The following is a 17,317-nucleotide window of genomic DNA, read 5'->3' as shown; positions in this document are numbered from 1 at the left end:
ATTTAGCCATGTCCGTATGTCTGTGTGTCCGCCTGACCGTCTGTCCGTCCGTCCGTCCGTCCGTATGTATATCTGCTTGAACACAAACCAGTATCTCAATTTTTGAGATATTTCAAAGGAATTTTTTGAGCGTACCACTATAGCACATATCACCCATACAACGGCTTTTCGAATATTTGTTTATCATTTTAACTGCTAGAAGACTGATGTTTAGATTTAAGACTTACATTGCTGTATAAGGTCTTCGGCACAGCCGAAGACAGTCCCATTCTTACGTGTTTATATTGCTTCAGAAATTTTTTGACGGTCAAATCTCTTTTAAAAAAATCGTTTTTCAGTAGTTGGTTAAGCTAAGCTTAAACTAAGTTTGATTAAACCCTAGTCAAATTTAAAGTCAAGATAGACTACTGAGCGGCTTTTCAGTCACAGTTTAAGGGGTAGGTTTCTTGCACGGCAACATTGGTTTTTTATTATCTAGATAATTTGTAGATATGGCAACAGCTGAATTTTGTTTACCCCACAAACATTGAGAAAAAATTTCTCCTGCGAAATATCTATGTAGTTCCGGAGGTGATATCCCACATCATTATTTAACTATTCCTAAACTAGATAGTCCTTGAGTTGATATCCAACTACAATATCCAATCACTATTCAACCTTTGAGAAATTTCGTAAAATTTGGAGTTCTCAAGTTGATCTCCAACGTTATTATCATTATTTATTATTTATTATCCAAACTTTGAGAGACTTTGAGAAATGTACAGTTCTCAAAAGAATATCCAACCCATTTCTCCAGTTGACATCCTACGATGGATATCGAGTTGACGTGGACTTGAAAAAAAAATTTCCAAGGTGGTACATCAAAGCCAACAGCTGTTTATTGAGAAAAATAAACACCTTATTGATAGCAGTAATGAAGCTCAATTAATCAGAAATAAAGTGTATATATTTTATTTTATTTTCGTGAAAATATTGTTGTATTGAAATCTTACATTTGAGTACAGTTAGAGAACCACAAGTTGGGAATAATATTTTTTCACGTAAAAGCATATTTTGCTGTAAGAAAAATTTCCTCTTTTGTGAGTACGCTATGATTCTTAAGTCGAGCCACTGTTTCGGAACATCTCTGAAGATTTAAGAAGTATGGCTCGTTATCAACATGAGCTCTAATGGTACTCAAGTCCAAATGCTTTTTGGGTATATAGGTTAAGCGTAGTTTAACTGACAAACTGAGTTCAACTTGTACTGAAAAACCGGGTCTAAGGCCTAAGGCCTAACCTATATACCCAACAAGCATTTGGACTTGAGTACCATTAGAACTCATGTTTATAACGAGGCAAACTTCTTAAATGTAAGGCCTAAGGCCAAAGGCCCGGTTTTTCAGTAGTTGGTTAAGCTAAGCTTAACCCGTTTGCGGGTAGGCAAAAAACAACACTGTTTGTTTTGTTATCTAGATAATTTGCAGATACAGCAACAGTTGGGTTTTGTTTACCCAACAAACATGGAGAAAAAATGTCTCCAGCCTTAGAGAAATATATATCTAGATCCAGAGCTAATATCCAACATCATGCTTTAATTATTCTTAAACCAGATAGTTATCAAGGTGTTATCCAACTTCATACTCCAATCACTATCCAACTTTTGAGACATTTTGTAAAATGTATAGTTCTCGAGTTGATTTCCAACGTCATTCTCAAATTATTTTCCAACCTTTTAGAGATTTTGTGAAATACACAGCTTTCAAATGCATATCCAATACATTTCTCCAGTTTATATCGTACTTTGGATATCGAGTTGAGGTGGGTTGAAAAAAATATTCCCCGAGGTGGTACCACCAAAGCCAACAGCTGCTTATTGTGAGAAATAAATACCTGGCTGATAATGGCAAAGAAGCGCTATTAATTAAAAATAAGTTATACATATTTTATTTTCTTGAAAATAATGTAGCATCGTAATCTTACATTTGACTACAGTGAGAGAACCACACATAAAAACAAGTTGGGAACTATATTTTTTTTAACTTAATAGCATTTTTTGCTTTATAAAAAATTTCCTTTTTTGACCAGAACGTTATGATTCTCAAGTTGAGTCCTCTTCCGAAAGAACTTTTGCCTTGTTATCAACATGAAATATAGTGGTACTTAAGCCCAAATGCGTGTTGGGTATATTCGACGTTATTTCCAACGAACGCAAATAAGTGATAGGTTAATTAGAGTTTAGTGTCAGATCGGCCGCTTAAGCTCAGCTTAAACTTCAGTTAAAATAGACTGAAAACCTACAGAATAAGTTTAAGCGTAGTTTAACTGACAAACTGCGCTGAACTTGTACTGAAAAACTGGGCCTACGTAATAAGAATACAATCGTTAAATTTTGAATTTCAAGTATGCTGAGTTTATTATCCTTCCCAGCTCAGCATGTGGCCCATTCATATATCTCTAAGTGGCATATATTACATATTTTTAAGAATCCTTTGTCAGTTTTCGTTTTACATAAGTACGAGAATGTAAGTACATAAGTATATAAAGAAGAGAAAAAACGCGCAAACACTTTATTATTACCTACTTATTTGAAAAGCTATCAAATCGACTAGACTAGAGTCCTTTCATAGGTCAAGGTTAAATCTAGCCGAGAAGCAAAAATATTCTTCGTGAAACTATGAGTTTTATAAGAAAACCTTTTATGAATACCATTGTGAATTCACAATAATTAATACTCTGTTAATATTAAAAATCCGCCAAAGAATATTTCCATCATATCCACTCAACTGAAAGGTCGTTACTTTTTCAAATAAAAAGCCAATTAATGTATATAGAATGCAATCAAAATTGTTGCAAATGTATTCAACTTGAAATCAACATAATAACATGTACGTATGTATGAATGTAGGTAAATAATTGCAGTCAACGTACATTGCGTATGTATGTGTGTGTGTATGTAGGTACACCAATCACGTGTTGCGGTGGCAATAATGATAACAATTTATTTTTTATGTTTTTAGTTGAATATTCTATCGGCATTTGCGATTTGATGTGGTTGCAGCGGTTATTATTATGATTAGTGTTGTTGTTGTTATTGTTGTTGTATTTATGGTGCGTGTGTGTGTGCACGCGCTGCAGCTTATAAACAATTTCCGGTGCGCACAGTTTGCTACTTGTATGTTAGTTATACACTATGCATTTTTGTTGTTGTTGTTATTACATGTGTACACTTTCCGGTTGCTGAAAATTTGTGTACAATGTTGTTTGCAGAGTATTTCTTACTTTGTTTTTTTTTTCTATATTTCTTCTATTCGATGTTGTTATTGATTTAGATTGCAATGTAAATGTGCATAAAATAGCGAATATGCATAAGGCAAATGCGTACTTAAGACAAGTCTATATAAAAATGTAAATTTTGTTATGGCTAAAATTACCATTTTGAGAAAACTAATGGTTGCTGATTAGTAATTTTCAAGTTGGAAGTTTGACCTATCTCCGAATTTCGTCTACTATCAATTGAAAAACATATTGACTGGCAAAGTTTGTTACTTAATGAGAGCCCTGATTTCCAATAATTTTATTTACTTTTGGAGATACTAATTTTCCACGACTAGCGAGGCTCTCTCGAGCACTGTGACATGTTCGGACTATCTTTCCCGCTTCCTCTGGCTTTCCTTCTCTATTTTCATCTCTGCCTCTTCTATTTTTTACATACGAAAGGCGCATAGCTTTATTTATTGAAAGGAAGAAACTCTAGGCGGCCATAATTGAGTTTCTGAAAGTTGCCACAATTACAAAAAAAAAACACTCCCACAGCTTAAGAATAGACAGGGGAACAATAATTTTACCCCTTCCCATCCATCACATACCTGGCATTAGCTGTCAAGTAATCGGAATTTAGCTATTTCTGAAACGCGTGTCATAGTTTTTTTTTTACCCTATGTGAAATCGCATGTTTTAACGTGAATATTTTAAGTTTTAAGACAATTGAATTGAGTAATTGTGATGGATTCTGATTTTTCAAGTAAATACCAACATTATTAATGGTGTTTGTGATTTTTAAAAGTTATAAATTGATAAAGAACCTATTTTATTTAGGATGTTAAAAAAAAAGAAAATTTTTTTTTTTAATTTTTGGTGTTCAAAACCAGATTTGTTATGATTCCAAGTCCGTCCAAGTGAAAATTAGTTTTGAACATGGTACTTGTCACAATTAGCCTGCCAACTGCATTAAACTTAGCTACATATACTTGCAGATAGGGGGTTAGATAGAGGGTGTGTATTGCTGCACCACAAGAAAAATAGCCTCACTACGCAGGTATTTTTTTAGTATTACACAATGTAATATCTATTTTTTTAATATAACCGATTAATTACACACACAGTTTTAAGAAGATATAGGCAATAAAATATTTTTGGCCGTCTAAAACTTGAAAATCTACCTCTGTGCGTGGTGTGATGGTAGCGTGCTCCGCCTACCACACCGAATGCCCTGGGTTCACACCCCGGGAAAAGCAACATCAAAATTTTAGAAACAAGGTTTTTCAATTAGAAGAAAATTTTTCTAAGCGGGGTTGCCCCTCGGCAGTGTTTTGCAAGCGCTCCGAGTGTATTTCTACCATAAAAAGCTCTCAGAGAAGCTCGGCCTAAAATCTCTTCGGAGGTTATCGTGCCTTACATTTAATTTTATTTAAGAAAATCTAGAACACCCTTCGAAACAAATTTTTTTTAAATTATAACTTGTAATTTGTTAAGCTAAAAAAAGTTCAGCCACAAACCTGCATACCAAAAAAAAAAAAAAAACAAAAAAACTCAGAAATCTCTAAATAAAAAGTTCGAAATTTTTGCTAAACATTCTCGAAAACGTTTTTAAGTTTCAGCTACAAGTTTCATAGAAGTTTTACTTAAAATACCTAAAAAACAAGAATTTAATTGACGAAATGCCAGTGCCATTTCCATGTTCAAAGCTGTACCTAAGTTGAGCATGATACAAACTCAAATCTTACTGAGTTTTCTTAAGCATGATGCGCCAAAAAATTTTACCGAATTTGAGCAGCTTTCTTGAATAAAAGCATTGAATTTAAAACAAAATTTTTTTACTTAAATATATAGAAATGTGAGCACGAAAACAGCAGTACCATTATTAATGCATTTTTATCAGTTATTATTTTCTTTGTTTTTTTTTTAATTTTTTTTTTTTTAAGAAAATAATTTATTGAATTGTGTAGCGAAAAATATGTTAATCAATTTCAAAATCGTTTTCAAAAGAATTCCAAAATTTGCAAAAATCTTTAAAAATCTTCATAAAAGTTTGTAAACTTTTTTCCAGAACTTTCGGAGTGTGCAGTGTTTAGTAAAATCGATCGCGCGTGCAGAAAAATAAAAAAATTCAAAAGTTTACGCCAATTTTAAGAGATTTCAAATTTTTAGTTTTTTGTATTCTTCAGTTTCTACAAATTCTAAGTAGAAATTTCGCAACATTCATGCAGAAGGCTATTCAAAAACTTCAGGGCAAAACAAAAACATAAGTGCTGTATGTGGGGTTGAGTAGCTCTGTTCATACATTCAACTTTAAATATTTCAAAAATATTTTTTCGAAAATCTTATTATGTTGATTCACGTAGTTCTAGATACACAATTTATAAAAGCGTTTTTCTAAAACTAAAAAAAAAAAATAAATCATATATGGATGACATTGGAAAATTTTTGTTGCTGTTGTTTCGTGCTCACGACTGTATACCTTCCAAATATTTGTACCGGCAACAGTGGTGTGATGGTAGCAGGCTCGTCATCCACACCGATGATCCTGGGTTCACGCCCCGGGAAAAGCAACGTCAATATTTTAGAAACAAGTTTTTTCAATTTCCAAGAAAATTTTCTAAGCGGGGTCGCCCCTCGGCAGTGTTTGGAAAGCACTCCGATTGTATTTCTGCCACGAAAAGCTTTCAGTGAAAACTCATATGCCTTGCAGATGCCGCTCGAGGTCGGCATAAAACATGTAGGTCCCGTCCCGCCTATTTGTAGGAAAAATTGAAAAAGGAGCACGACGCAAATTGGAAGAGAAGCTCGGCATAAAAACTCTTCTGAGTTTATTCGTGCCTTACATTTTATTTATTTTATTTACTTGTACTGATTTAGTGTAAATTCGGCATTTTATTCGAATAAAAACAGTAATTCAGTTCTCAAAGTAAGACCTCTAGGTAAAAATTTCGAAATTTCAAGAGAGATATTTTAAACATTTCTCAATTTTCAATAGATTCGAAATTCAGTCCGCACTAAAGCAATAGAAACGGTGTTCCTGTCAAGTTTCTTTCTGGCAAGTGGACCAAAGGCCGATCTTTTCGAAAAAATTCTATTCACAGTTCGATTTGCCTGAAATTTGGTATATTTGACTAGATTAGTATTTAAGACACTTTTTCCCTGGATTAAGAGATGGAAAAGAATAAGAACAACTAGAGAGAAGAGAAAGAGACCGTGAAAAAAAACAATAGGTTTTACTTTTAAGAAAATTGCTTATCCAGATTTAGCGAAGATTTCTATGGCGAAATATCACATATGATTTTTCCTTATTGTAAAAGCTATTTTCGTTCGTTTTTAGAAACTTTTGTATGAATGTATCTAATACATTTTCACTTCTTTGAATTCTCTTCTTTTTTAACGAAATTCTTTCACAAAAGGTATTTGAAATACAAAACCATTGAGTTGTGACTGTCGAATCAAATGAAACTTTGCTATTTATAAAAACGTTTTGTGTGCTGGATTTTGCTTTCATTTAAAGGCACGCGCGAGCTGCATCATAAGCAAGTGCTCCATTGTATGTTCTTTTGTATATTCCATTGTATATTTGTATGTATGTATTTAATAACGCATCTGTGTTTCCCTTTCAAACGTGGCACATCTGGTGGCATACATCAAACGTTCGAAGAATATGAGATGTGGCATCAAATCCAAAAAAAAGTGAAACTATAAAAATAAGCGGTGAGCTCTCAAGGAAAAAAAGTTGAAAAATTCACTACAAAACATAACAAGATCATTTGAATGCTTGCCGTGAAAATTCGTGGGGGAGTTTTATTGCTTTTAGAATTTTTTGTTCAGCATTCAATAAATGCATTTTATGCTGGCAGCGTAGAATTTTAAGGACTCGTTGTTTAGCAACTAAAGCAAGCGGGCTTGCACTTATACAAGCGTTTTTTTTTTTATTAAATATATTTTTATTTTTTAGTTCTACAATATTTTTACCCAATTCACTATAAGATTTCATGTCTAGACTTTAAATTACTTTGCTTCATAGGAAATTCAATCAATATGTGTCTATTTTTATATACAAAACAAAGCAAAGGGGGGAACTAGAAATCGCACCCTTTTCAAAGAGTTAAATATCGCAAGGAAAAAAGGGAAAACATTTGAGCGCGGAAATTCGACAAGTGTGCGCTTAAATGCTTCTCTACACGTTTGTATGTATGTAAGTCTTCTGTACGTCTGTGAAGGTGCCATATAAAACACACTCCCCACTTTTTTTAAAAGAGTTAGAATTAGTTGCAACTAGTCACGCATGCAAGGATATTCTCACTATTGTTTCGTAGTATTATGTTACCAATTGATTTTGATTTTTAATTGAAATGAATATTTCGGTATTCATTGCTTTTCTTTTATGAACGTTTGTATTCAGGACGGATTTAAAATTTTTTTTTTGTATATTTATTTTCTTTATTATTTAATGCACGTACACTTTTTGTTTTGCGTTTGTATTGAAAAGCAGGAAGCGCACATGTAGCGCTTTAGGAAAGCAAGTAACGTTTTTGTAATGAACGGATATTTGTGAAGTGTGTGAGGTGTGACAGGCGACAAATGGGAAATTGAATTTTTTTTGGGGAAAAGTAAAATTGTTGTAAGGAAATCGGGGTGAAATTTTTGGAGTGAAAAAATATTAATAAATAAGTGTAAGCACTAAATTATATACCCAGCCGTAGGTTTACAATAACAAATACTAAGAAATTAGTGATACAAACTAGCGCGTAAAAAATAACAGCAAATTGCAATTTTTATTTGATAAAATTGTATAAAAAAAATATTAAAAGTTTGGACGGGAGAAAAATAAAACAGCCTGCGGTAAAAATAATCACAAAACGTACAAGTTTTGAGTGACTAAAACGTGCTTTGTTTTCGATAATTCTAAAAAGAAAAAGAAAAATATCGTTTCGAATTTTTTCGCAAATGCCTTTGAACACATTTTCAATATTGGTTTACATAACTTTACTTTTACATATCATTGAAGCTTCATTTTTAAATATTAGAAAAAAATCAACGCTAGCTCTGAGGGACTTAAACGTGCTCTGTTTTTGAGAATTCTAACAAAAATTAAACCTTAATTTTGAATTTTTTCGAAAATGTCGTCGAAAATGTTTTCGAAATTGGTTTACATAGTTTTTCTTTTACATATTATTGAGCCTTTTTTAGACGAAAAAAAATATAACAAATATTTGTTGCGTTCCAATGAAGCGTGATCCAGATACGGATACAAATTTAACATGCAAATGCAACAACAAATGAATCCATATGGATCACATTGTTGTTGCATTTGCATCTTAAACCTCTATCCGTATATGGATCAGGCTTAATTGGAACGCGAGGATTGTTAAAATTCGAAAATTATTTTTGATGACATTATTTCACCCGCATGTACCTATATATATGAAATTTTGTAAAATTTATCTTCTATATAATAACAAATAAATCATTATTTTATACATAAGTAGGAGCGAAGATCCCAACCTTAGACAAACTATCGTGAGTGACGAAGATACACCACTCTGTGGGTCTGCAAATCTTTGAAAAGGAAGTTTGAGTTAAGGAGATCGTCTGAGCCTGATGACTGCTATAAATACTTTTACCGAAGACTTGTTTAGTTTGAGAAGCAGGCTCCTTCTTTCTCTACGCATACATGACCAGGGATTTAGAGACTTCGCAATTTCCGGTAGGAAAGAACAAAGCATCTGTGGCAAACGAAAAAGAAACGTGACCTGGGAGCTTTTAGTAGACGCCTTTCAACAGGGTCAAGTAAAATAAACTACTGCAGAGCTTCGAGTTGCAGATGGGCACATTTTTTGTTTGAAGGCAAGCTGCACTCATGGGTAAGCTTCTTCGAAAATTTGGAAGTGTTTAACAACTCCGCAAGGCTCAGAAAGATTCACTAGATGAATCTTGCTCCATTGTGGGACTATGGAAGATATGAATGGAAGCTGATTCCAAGAGTGATGCAAAATGCCTTACGTGTTAAACTAACAATCATTTTATGGGTGCTCCAGTTATGCCGGAATAAATACCGGGGATTATTATAATGTAATCTATACACTTCAGAAAAGATATATATGCATTGGTCATTGAATCGGGTAAGTTTTAAAAGTCCAAAGATCACTCACACCAACGGCCTGAGTATAAACAGCATTCTTAGATTTTGGAATAAGATCAAATAAAAAATTATGTCAAAAGCGGAGAAGTGCACTCACATCTTTCTCAAATTTCTAAGACTAATCAATGTTGTTGTCGTAACCGCAAAATTACATCACGAAGGTATAGGGGAGTGTTATATGTCTTGGCCGAGCTTTGCCGAATATGAATGCGGTACATTTTGGTACAAGTAAATTTCGGTACTAGCGTGACTAGTTCGGAACGATTTTTTTGGCTCCTCAAACATTCGGGTCCGTGGACTTCAGTCACCTTCTACGACAGGCTTGCCTAGCGTTGGAATATTTGAAGCCCGTCAAACCTGAAACTCACAAGTCACTAATAGAAAGTCATAGTAGAGCAAAATAATAATTGTTTGACGCCCTTCTTGACATCGAATGAGTCTTCAATCTTACCGTGGGACACAGAAAGTGCTTGAAGTCCATTCCACTTTTGTAGAATTTATTAGCGAACCTCTGAGTGGCGGTACACTCACAGCGAAGTTGAATATATCTAGGGCTCAGGGTAAGGCTAGAAGAGTTAGGGATGTTGATTAATTTATAATTTATGCTGCAAATCACTGCAGTGGTGGAATCATCTAAGCTTAATTGTCCACATTTCACGAAAACAACGCGTAGATGTCGCTGTGGGAACGTAGTCGATGCGTTATAAGAAATATCCAAGAACGATGTCCGCGGAGCGATTTGCTCAAAAATTAGTATCACCAGGAGTAAAGTTTGGTTTCCTTAAGGCACGTATAGAGCAACTTGGCCATAATTTTCCGACTTGAAGTATAAAACGAAATGATTAAGCTCTCAGTTGCAGCCCCATAAATATATATCCTGTTTAAAATATCGTATCCTTAATTTTGGGAAAACGGGGTTTAATAAAAAAAATTTTAAGAACAAAGTCGGACTTTAAAAAAAATTTCTAAATGGTTTTATACTCTACTCGCTTTTTACACAGGCGGAAGGAAGCTAACGTTTGTTCCGACAAAATCGATAATGTCTATTAAAAATTTTTTGGAATATGGGTGAGCTTTTCCTGCACATATTTTCTGAAAGTGCCTATTCTATTAGTTTATATGACTTTTACATTGGCTCTGATAAGCTCCCAACAAAACGAAATCCGAACTACCGGCGCGGCATTGGAGGCGTTTTACTTGTGTCGTGACACGGATCTAATTGCAACTGAAACGTTTGAATATTTCGGTTACCTTCGCGGCGATGCGAAAGGGTTGCGCAAGTGACTTATCAGTGTTGTAATTAATGGGACGCATGTAGGCGTTGCCAGTTATTGTTATATTAGGTTGAAAAACAGATGTCGCTGTCCTATCAACTACAGTCGCCGCCTTAACTATTATCCTACAACTCGATTATAGTTTGTTTTGAACTGCATTGGCTTCCCATGGCGCACACTCAAAACAAACGGTACAACAATCGACCGACTTTTTTTACTGCAGGCCAGCCCATTCTTGTTAATGGAAAGCTTTAGTCTCATTTTATCTGGTTTTTGGTATTGTTGTAAAGTGTTTTGTGCTGTTCCTGGTTGGATTCCTCACTCGAATGCATACATTTTAATGTTAGTGATTTGTTGTTCTTCAAAAGTTAAATACTGAAAAGGCAGTAACTTATATTGACATTGTTGTCGTATAGCCCTGTTAGCCAAAATTGTGTATGCATCTTTGCTGTGTAATACAGCCCTAGATGCCCTGGAAATATGAGTATCTACTTCTAACAGAAATATTAACTACCACATTTGTCGTAATTTGTTAACGATGGTTTAGAGATAGTACTTAAAGAAAACTTGGAACTTAGAAAACTCAAATTTTTTTTTCTAAATATATTTCTAAACATAAATACATTTGAATCACAAAAATAAAGTAGAGCACAAAAGTTTAATGAAATTTCATTTCAATTTGAATTAAACTAACAATTGATTGCCTTCTGTGCTCGTAATCGGTTAATCGTGTGGTGAATGCTAAGTGCCAATACTCGTGCAAGTAAATAATCTAGTTTTCAAATGCGATGGAGGTATCGTGACGTATACGGTATGTACTCATAAATTGTTTAAATGCTATCGTTTATAAGTGCTCGCATATCGCGCCTGAGTAAGCGCTGCAAAAGAAAGGTTTATAACTGGTAGCGGCAGTTAAAAGCGGCAGCACCTCATACAAAGCCCCAATAGTGGTACTTGAGCGTTATTTCAATTGAGTTCTTTATAACACACATACACCCGCATGCACCATTAATCATTTACCATTTCAAAGATTGCCTGGTTCGATTGAGACATGTATGTGTGAACAATAGAGTGGTTCTTATAAATAAAATACGACTTTTTCAGACTCACTCCTTCAAATGGCAATACCAAGTTGGAAAAGGTTACATACAAATTTTGGTACCGATTTAAGATAAGATCAATAATACTTTAATTGGGGATGTGATATATAAATTTTGGTTCAGGCTGGAAACGGTTATGAAGTAAATCGCAGATTTTAATATATCGACTGCTGAAATATTGGAATATCACCATATCTCGGAATATCACCCTAACTCGGTTGCCTTTGAACATTTTTGAACCACGTCCTATTTCGGAGTTTGTTTCAAAAACTCCTAATTTGATTAAATGCCATATATTTTTAAACTGGCTGAGACGTTTTTGAAAAAAAAATTTCTGAAATAGGTTGTTTTTGAAATAAAATCTCATATAGGGCGTGTTCGAACTAGCAGCTGAGATAGGGCGATATTCCACTCAACTGTCGATATTTAATCTTCATAAAGTAATCTGAACTTGTACCCTTGTACTAAACGCATTAACCATTTCGAATCCGGACCGAAATTTAGGTGCGGCATTTTTTACTTAAAGCAGCGAAAACGGAAATGTTATTATTTTTACCAAATTTTTTTTAATGAAACGATTATTATTATTTTTTAATTTTTGTTAATTTAAGACAAATATTCAATTTTTGTTAATTTAAGACAATTATGAAACTATGAAAATCAAGCACCAAAACTTTTTCGATAAAAATTCGGAAACTCGAAGAAACTTTACGAAATTTTTTTTTCAGTTTTCAGCTTTCGAATCGTGTTATACGGATCGTGATCGAAATTAAATTTTTAAATCACAATAGCTCTGAGATGATAGAGAAATATTTGAAACAGTGGCTACGAGTACTCATTAAATCCAAAATCTATTGCCATTTTTACGAATAGTTTGACCGATTCGTATTCATCGTTTGAGTGAAATTGGTTTTTCATCCGTGATCGTATAACACGATACGGGTCCTGTGTTTTTTCGAATTGGAAAATTCCAGAAAATTTTAAGGACATTTCTTATTTTACTTTTTATTTAGAATTATCTGAATTCTTTTGAATATTTTGCTTTGTCGCCTAATCAATTTTAGCCTGAGAAGTGCAAGTTATATGCCTCTCAAACTTTCATTGCTCACACATTTTTTTCTGGGGGTGTTTTTAAGTTTCTTCCATACAATAGGCGCATAGCTTTATTTTACATAAGGAAAAAACTGACCCACACCCATCGGAAAATTGTCAAAAACCAATGCGAATTTCGAGAGACCTAAAATTGATTGGGAAACAACACTGCTGGGCTACAAAACTGTATACCGGAAAAAATTCAAGAAACTCTCAATTGAAAGTTCGAAATTTTCGTAAACTTTTTCGTATTTTCGAAGTTTTTCGAATATCTCTTTTTTGGTGATAGGTTTTATTGATTGGATAGTAAAAAAAGAACGAATATAATTGACGAAATTTATAATGTTTTTGAGATTGGTTTGCATAGTTTCAGTTACAAAATTCATAGAACTTTTATCCTAATTTATAGATAGTAACAAATAACGAATTTATTTGATGAAATTTATAAACTCCACCCTAATGTGCATATGTTTGGGTAAATTTATTTCGTTCTTCATTTCAATTCCATTTGAAAATGTTTTGCATTTTTGTTTTTGTTGTTCGCTTTTAAAAATTCTAAAGTGTTTGTCTGCACTTTTTTATTTTATATATTTCCAGTTCTTTGCTTTAGATTTTAGCCGCGGCAATAATTATTTGGAGTAGCTTCGAGTGCCCACTACTTTGTTTAATCGAAGGTGCAAGTGTACATTTTAAGTGGCGATACACAAATAAATACTTGAACAGTAGTACTGGGAATCGTAAATTTTAAAGATTTTGTTTTATGTGGGTATGTGTAATTATTTTCTAATGAAAGTGTAATGTTGGGTTAAATGCCATTTGAAAAACGTGTTTTAGTTTACAATAATAATTATGAGACACGTAAATTTGAAATCTTGTTGTTAATAGCGGTTTGTTATGGATTTTTACTATTTCGGTTGACAAATTTCGAAGATATGTGTTTGCTCAGCAATTTTGGATTTTGACTTATGAACCACGGCGATTATTTTCATACTCAGCTGAGCAGAGCTCACAGAGTATATTAACTTTGTTCGAATAACGGTAATCCGTAGCGGCATAAACTAATCGAGATAGATATAGACTTCTATATATCAAAATGATCTGGGTGAAAAAAGAAATTCATTTAGCCATGTCCGTCCGTCCGTCTGTCCGTCCGCCTGTAAACACGATAACTTGAGTAAATTTTGCGGTATCTTGATGAAATTTCGTATGTAGGTTCCTGGGCACTCACCTCAGATCGCTATTTAAAATGAACGAAATCGGACTACAACCACGCCCATTATTTCGATATCGAAAATTTCGAAAAACGGAAAAAGTGCGATAATTCATTACCAAAGACGGATAAAGCGATGAAACTGGGTAGATGAGTTGAACTTATGACGCAGAATAGAAAATTAGTAAAATTTTGGACAATGGGCGTGGCACCGCCCACTTTTAAAAGAAGGTAATTTAAAATTTTGCAAGCTGTAATTTGGCAGTCGTTGAAGATATCATGATGAAGTTTGGCAGGAACATTACTCGTATTACTATATGTATGCTTAATGAAAATTATCAAAATCTGAGAACGACCACGCCCACTTAAAAAAAAAAAATTTTTTTTAAAGTAAAATTTTAACAAAAAATTTATATCTTTACAGTATAAAAGTAAATTATGTCAACATTCGACTCCAGTAATGAAATGGTGCAACAAAATACAAAGATAAAAGAAAATTTCAAAATGGGCGTAACTCCGCCCTTTTTCATTTAATTCGTCTAGAATACTTTTAATGCCATAAGTCGAACAAAAATTTACCAATCCTTGTGAATTTTGGTAGGAAAATGGGCGAAATCGGTTGAAGCCACGCCCAGTTTTTATACACAGTCAACCGTCTGTACTTCCGCTCGGCCGTTAACACGATAACTTGCGCAAAAAACGATATATCTTAACTAAACTTAGTTCACGTACTTATCTGAAGTCACTTTATCTTGGTATAAAATATGGCAGAAATCCAACTATGACCACGCCCACTTTTCCGATATCGAAAATTACGAAAAATGAAAAAAATGCCATAATTCTGTACCAAATATCAAAAAAGAGATGAAACATGGTAATTAGATTGGTTTATTGACGCAAAATATAACTTTAGAAAAAACTTTGTAAAATGGGTGTGACACCTACCATAATAAGTAGAAAAAAATGAAAAAGTTCTGCAGGGCGAAATCAAAAGCCCTTGGAATCTTGGCAGGAATACTGTTCGTGGTATGATATATATAAATAAATTAGCGGTCCCCGACAGAAGATGTTCTGGGTCACCCTGATCCACATTTGGGTCGATATCTCGAAAACGCCTTCACATATACAACTAAGGGCTACTCCCTTTTAAAACCCTCATTAATACTTTTAATTTGATACCCATATCGTACAAACACATTCTAGAGTCACCCTGGTCCACCCTTATTGCGATATCTCGAAAAGGCGTCCACCTATAGAACTAAAGCCCACTACGTTTTAAATAATCATTAACACTTTTCATTTGATACACATGTCATACAAACACATTCCAGGGTTACCCTAGGTTCATTTTGCTAAATGGTGATTTTCCCTTATTTTGCCTCCAAAGCTCTCAGCTGAGTATGTAATGTTCGGTTACACCCGAACTTAGCCTTCCTTACTTGTTTATTATAACTGTGTTAAGAATGAATATCTTTTCAGTTAACTCTTTATAAAAAAAAAGGTAAATGAAAATGCAGTAGTACCAAATTTGAACTCCATAACCGGAAATTTATTGCCTAGGGCTAAGTTGAAGGGTAGGCCATGGATGGAAAGTAACCACACTTCCATTCGACGCAATTATTGTGCGTTGCCGATGCCCTCGGTACTTCGTTCAATTGGTTATTCCCTGATTGAAATTTAACGAACCACTTTCTGTCCCATAAGTACTTAAGCAGATGCGAAAAATCCATATTTCATACCCTTGCCACACAGTGGAAAAACTGTCTACTTCTACAAATTGGACCTTATAGGTATGCACCATTGTCGAAGATTCGTTGCAATGACCTATGAAGACGGCTGTAACTAGTTTCGCTACAAATTCGATTGATTGAAAGCTCGTGCATTTCCTATTCAAACAGGTAAGTTCCAAGCCATAATCCCATGAGATAAATCTGTGGTGGGCGCACGGAGTTGCCCCCTTAGTCAATATACATTTCGTTCCCTTTCCTGCACATATCATCAGAAAATTTATTCACTTCAATATAAGTGTAATCGTGGATGCAACACAGGGAGATATGGAGTTGATCTGGAAGTCAGCAAGATTCACCAGCTTTTATTGTGAATAAGAACCTAGGACTTGCAGCACTTCTGGGAAATAAAATTCCCGGTCTCTTTTTCTAAATTTTTGAACTTATTTAGTGTTTTAAAACTTTTTTTTTTTAATTTATAAACTATCTGATTTTGTTTTAAAGCCAGAAGTTTCTACAAAATTCCATTTTTTAGATTTATAAATTTTTTTTTAAACCAGAAGCTTCTACAAAGCTCTTCCTTCAAATTGTTTAAACTTTTTTTCCATAAGGCTCTTATTTCAGTTTTGTTTTAAAACCGAAAGTTTCTACAAGTTTTAATTTTTTTAGATTTTTAAACTTTTTTGGTTTTGTTCTAAAACCAGAAGTTATCACAAGTTTTGATTTTTTTTAGATTTTTAAACTTTTTTGGTTTTGTGTTAAAACCGGAGGTTTCTACAAGGTTCTTCTTTACATAAGTTTCTACAAGTTAAAATTTTCAAATTTTTTAAACTTTTTTGGGGTTTGTTTTAAAAACAATATGGCCATGTCTCGATAATTAAATACAGTTAAAAGTTTTTGGGTTTGTTTTAAAACCAGAAGTTTCTACAAAATTCCATTTTTTTAGATTTATAAATTTTTTTTTTAACCAGAAGCTTCCACAAAGCTCTTCCTTCAAATTGTTTAAACTTTTAGATTTTGTTTTAAAACCAATTGTTTTAAATTTTTGAATTTTTGGTTTTATTTTAAAACCAGAAGTTTATGCTAGTTTCTATTTCTAAAATTTGTTAAACTTTTTTAGGTTTGTTTTAAAACCAGAAATTTTTACAAGTTTATTTTTTAGCTCTTTTGGTTTTGTTTTAAATTTGAATGTTTCTATCAGTAAATTTTTTTTAACCTTTGTGGTTTTTCTTTAAAATAATTTAAAGATTTTAGATTTATTGGATGAATAGTAGTACCGATGATAAAACCAAAACGCATATAAATGAAACGAAAAAAAAATGGTTTTGCCTCGAACTTAACGAACTTTAATCAACTCAAACATGCAAAAAATAAGAAGAAGTTCGATCTGCTACATTCGTACAGGTCAAATCGCATATATATGTACACTTTTCGACCTTTACTAAAGACAAACTATTTAGTGCATTAATATGTTGTGATACATATCTAAACAAAAATAGAATTTTTTTATATGAATTAATCGGGGAT

General features: G+C 33.4%; 1 protein-coding gene and 1 long non-coding RNA gene across 5 annotated transcripts in view; one reads left to right on the top strand and one right to left on the bottom strand.

Moving 5' to 3' along the window:
• The window catches only part of stumps (DBB domain-containing protein stumps), a 192,887-nt gene that overhangs the window by 48,834 nt on the left and 126,736 nt on the right, over positions 1 to 17,317 (bottom strand). The gene's annotated exons all lie outside the window — the stretch shown is intronic.
• The window catches only part of LOC137238273 (uncharacterized), a 77,449-nt gene that overhangs the window by 58,692 nt on the left and 1,440 nt on the right, over positions 1 to 17,317 (top strand). The window lies entirely within an intron of this gene.

This window comes from Eurosta solidaginis, chromosome 1 (assembly GCF_040869045.1).
Source record: "Eurosta solidaginis isolate ZX-2024a chromosome 1, ASM4086904v1, whole genome shotgun sequence".
NCBI lineage: Eukaryota > Metazoa > Arthropoda > Insecta > Diptera > Tephritidae > Eurosta > Eurosta solidaginis.
Note: the sequence above shows the minus strand (reverse complement) of the source record. Positions and strands in the feature narration are given on the sequence as shown.